We start from the raw sequence: 5,049 nt of genomic DNA, 5'->3' as shown, positions 1-5,049 counted from the left end.
TGATGCTATGATTATGCCATGCCTGCATCATCAAGAGATATATGAACAGATGCCATATATAGAAATGCAACAATTGCTAAAATAGTTGAAATGTGTACATCATGTAATGATATCAAAATCTTACTTCACAGCTTTACATATTGATATCTTACAATATGATGAATTGCTTCAATTACCATCATTCAAAATTGTTATGTAAGAATGAATGTCAAGCCTTGACATCATCTTCAGAGATGTCACTTGAATTCTTAGGTCTTGAATTCAAGAATGACTTATCTCAAGTATGGCATGTAGACAGGGGGAGTTAAGGTTAACTCCATTATCAATTGATTGTCATCATCAAAAAGGGGGAGATTGTTGAATCTCAGATTTTGATGATGAAGTCAATTGTCATTTGTTGTCTAACCTATATGTTGAGATAAGTGTGCAGGATTAACTACGATGAAAGTAAGACATGCAGCAGGAGTTGCGCCGGAGTCATGACAATGATCACGTTGGTAGTTCGAGAGCTCGACGGAAGTTCGGACAGTCGTCGGAGGTTCTGCGGGAACAAATCCGAGAAGTCCATAAGCTTGCCAAAGAAGCTCGTCGGAACTTGCCAAGTGTATCGTCGCAAGTCTAGGAGTTTGCCGGAAGTCCGTAGGAGAATCACCGAGGGTTCATCGGATGATCGACGGAAGTTCACCAAAAACTCGCCGAAAGAAGCAATTGACGCACCGGAGCAAGCTGCAGAAATTGTCTTAGGATTTATCATAGTTAGCACAATGATTAAGTTGGAAATGGGAGGTGATCTCATTAGCTTAATCTTGGGGCAATTGGGCCCCTGAAAAACCCAATTTGGGCCGAATGGATCTACCCATTCGGACCCTGATTGCTGTGGGAGTGCAACCGCCCCAGCCAGGAGGTGGCACCGCCTGGGCTCAGTCTCCAAGCGAGACTGGGCGGTGCAACCTCTCCTGACAGGAGGTGGCACCGCCTGAGCTCAGTTTTCGAGCTCTACCAGTGTAAGTTGCTACCTTTCAAGATTTCGAGTGTAAGTTGCTACCTTTCAGTGCTGAATGGGTGGGGTATTTATAGGCCCCAACCCAGTTCAAATTTGGAGCTCAAAACTGTCAATTCCCAGAATTTCGGGATCAGGCGGTTGCACGTCCTGACTGGGGCGATTGCATCGCCTGGCAGAGCTCGAAGACTGAGCCTCTAGGCGGTGCCACCTCTATCAAGGGCGGTTGCACCTCTCTACCAGAGCTTGAAGACCGAGCTCAGGCAGTTGCACCTCCTGACTAGGGCGGTTGCACCACCTGCCAGAGCTCGAAGACCGAGCTCAGGCGGTGCTACCTCTTGTCAGGGGAGGTTGCACCGCCCAGTCTCGCTCGGAGACTGAGCCCAGGCGGTGCTACCTCCTGGCTGGGGCTGTTGCACCGCCTAGTCTCCTTGGGAGACTTAGCCCAGGCGGTGCTACCTCCTGGCTTGGGCGGTTGCACCTCTCACAGCAATCAGGGTCCGAATGGGTAGATCCATTCGGCCCAATTTGGGTTTTTCAGGGGCCCAATTGCCCCAAGATTAAGCTAATGGGATCACCTCCCATTTCTAACTTAATCATTATGCTAACTACGATAAATCCTAAGACAATTTCTGCAGCTTGCTCCAGTGCGTCAATCGCTTCTTCCGTCGATCATCCGATAAACCCTCGGTGATTCTCCTGCGGACTTCCGACAAACTCCTGGACTTGCGACGATACACTTGGCGAGTTCCGACGAGCTTCTTTGGCAAGCTTATGGACTTCTCGGATTTGTTCCGACGAGCCTCTGCCCTCCAATTGTACAGCATTCACGTGCTCCACGTTCTGACTCAATGCATCGGCCATGACATTTGCCTATCAGGGCTTGTACTCTATTGCCATATCAAATTCAGCCAGGAAGTCCTGCCATCATGCTTGCTTTGGGAAAATTTTCTTCTGCATTTGGAAATAGCTCAGAGCGATGTTGTCTATCCTCGGCACAAATCGCGATCCGAGAAGGTAGTGTCGCCAAACTCGTAGACAATGGATCATCTCTGTCATCTTCTTCTCGTGCACTGGATACTACTACTCGGTCTTATTGAGCTTGCGGCTCTTGTAAGCCACCGGATGACCCTCCTGCATGAGTACTCCCCCAATGGCAGAGTCTAAAGCATCTGTATGGACTTCAAAAGGCTCTCCATAGTCTGACAATTTGAGCACCGGTTCTTCCAGAACAACAGCCTTCAGATCTTTGAATGCTATTTTACATTTGTCAGACCACTTCGAAGGTTGCTCCTTCTTTAGCAACTCCGTCAGTGGAGTTGTACGCTTCGAATAGCCTGCTATGAAGCGTCGATAGTAGTTGACGAAACCAAGGAATGATCTCAACTCTGGCACCTTCTTTGGAGTTCTCCATTCCACAACCGCTTGCACTTGTGATTTGTCCATCCGAATGAAACCATCACTGATTCGATGCCCCAAGAATAAGATCTCCATTTGGGCAAAATAGCATTTCTCTCTTTTTATGAATAAAGTGTTCTCCCTAAGAACCTTGAAAATTATCCGAAGGTGCTTGACATGCATCTCGAGCGTTTGACTGTAGACGACGATATCGTCCAAGTAGACGACCACAAACTTATCCAAATACTCCTTGAATAGTTGATTCATGAGAGTGCAAAACTTGACTGGAGCATTGGTTAAGCCGAAAGGCATCACCAAGAACTCAAATGCTCCATACCTGGTCATACAGGTAGTCTTTGCTTCATCGCCTTCAGCAATGCACACTTGCCAATACCCTGACCTAAGGTCGAGTTTTGAGAAATACTTGGCTTTGCCCAACTGGTCGAACAAGTCCGCGATGAGCGGGATAGGATACTTGTTCTTTACTATCACTTTGTTGAGGGCTCGGTAATCGGTGCATAGTTGGAGGCTCCCATCTTGTTTCTTCTAGAAGAGAATTGGAGCTCCGAATGATGATTTAAAGCTGCGGATGAGACCATCGCTTAGTAGTTCACCTAACTGCTTCCTGAGTTCTGCCAACTCTGGCGGGGGCATTTGGTAGGGTGGTCTTGCTGGAGGTTTCACTTCTGGCTCTAGCTCGATGTTGTGATCCATGCCTCTGCATGGTGGAAGAGTCTTTGGCAACTCGGGTGGCATAACGTCATTGAACTCTTTCAGGACATTTTCCACCGCAATATGTTCTTGAATGGCCTTCTCATTGAGTGGCTCTAGCTTCATAGCAGCCACGAATGTTAATTCACATTTTCACACCCCTTTCTTCAATTGCAATACCGATATATGTTGGGGTTCCTTGGTTCCTCTCTGAGAGATGGGAACTATGCAAGGGTCATCACCTCCCATCATACACAGGGAGTTTAGGAACGGCATTAGCACCAACTTCGTTGCGTGCATAAACTTCATTCCAAAAATCACTTGGAAGTCATCCAGTGGGACCGCCAACATGTTGGTGTTCCCGCTCCATGTTCCGATCTTGATGAAAACTCCCTTCATCAACCTAGAGATTCACTTGGCCTCCGAATTCACCGCCTTCATTCGACTTGGACTCTTCTCCAAGATCAACCCAAGTCACTTTGCAAGAAAGTTAGACTTTCTCTTTTCTCATTTTTATAAGAACAGGGACCAATCAAGAAGATATGATGTTAATGTGATTTCATGATATGTTTCTTAGGAGGTCTTACAATTGTATAGGTAAGAATAAAGGATCTAGATAAAGAAAATTATATAAGTCTCTATCATCAAAGTTATTTTCTATATTTTTTTAAGTCAGAAACTAATTAGATCTTTAATATATCTTATCTCAAGTTAGAGCTATAAAATCTTACGATCTTAATGATTAAGAATTGTTAATACTACAAGGGTCTTTTTAGGGATTAAAGAAACTATCTCACATCAACTTTAATCTTATTTTATACCTTTATTTTCTATTTTAAAATTATCATAGAGGAGCATTCACATAATTTTGAGGATTCCTTATTTAGATAGCTAATTTGGGCAAGGTCCACATTTTAGGTTATCATGCTTTATTAACGATGAAATTAGTGAGATCGATTCATATTTTCACGACTGACTAAAAGGCTGCATCAATTATGAAAATAATATTTAAAGAAACTTTTCTCTTCAAAGTCTAGGAAGAGTTTTTATTATCTCAAAAGAAAATATATGTTACTTGAATGTCTTATACAACCGACTTAAGACATTCATTCTTTTATTCTTCAATCAATATGAATTAAAATTATTTATCATCCTTCCTGAAAATTTATAAACAGTTAATTATTTCAAAATAAAAAAGCGTGTGTCTACAGTTTTGTTAAATCTCCAAAGAGAATTCTCTTTGTTGTTAAGGTTCTTCGTTGGCATTTCAGCATCAGTTTCAATTTCTATCCAATGAAATCTCTCCATTACAACAAATTACATATCCGGTCGAATTGATACAATTAACTCAATGTACCAACTGCACCCTTCAACTACAATTTACTTGAGGTGGACTTACGGACTTAATGAAGCCTACATAATGAGAGAATTAAAATTGAAGCTTGCAATCAGACGCATCGGACGGTCCCTAGTACAGGTAAGACAGATACTTATGGGTTGATCAAACAATCACAACAAACCACGTGGCCGGAGTGATAACTTAATAAGAATGGGAGAAAGACTCCACACCACTGACAGGTTGAATAAATAACTTTCGATTTAATCATGTACTCCTTGCATCTTTGATTCTTTATATTCTCTGTGGTAGATGAGACCAGTTTTATTCATTTTTATTCTTATTTATAGTATCAGTCAGTCAACGAGTCCGACACTGTGACAAGTAGGCTTGTAATGGTGAGTTTGGTCATATCAAACCGGAAATGTTCGGATATTTGGGTCACACTTCTGTAATGTCAGAAGAATAATAGTGTATTATTGAAGAAGATCCTTTAGATCCATGCGATTATATATGTATATATATATTTACGTATATATGTATATATAAGTATATATAGTAAACTAGGAACGAAGAAACGTGTTGCAGTCACCACACGGTCAAA

The sequence above is a fragment of the Musa acuminata genome, chromosome BXJ3-2 (genome assembly GCF_036884655.1).
Source record: "Musa acuminata AAA Group cultivar baxijiao chromosome BXJ3-2, Cavendish_Baxijiao_AAA, whole genome shotgun sequence".
In the NCBI taxonomy this organism is placed as follows: Eukaryota; Viridiplantae; Streptophyta; class Magnoliopsida; order Zingiberales; family Musaceae; genus Musa; species Musa acuminata.
The sequence above is the reverse complement of the archived record's forward strand: the minus strand, read 5'-3'. Positions refer to the sequence as shown.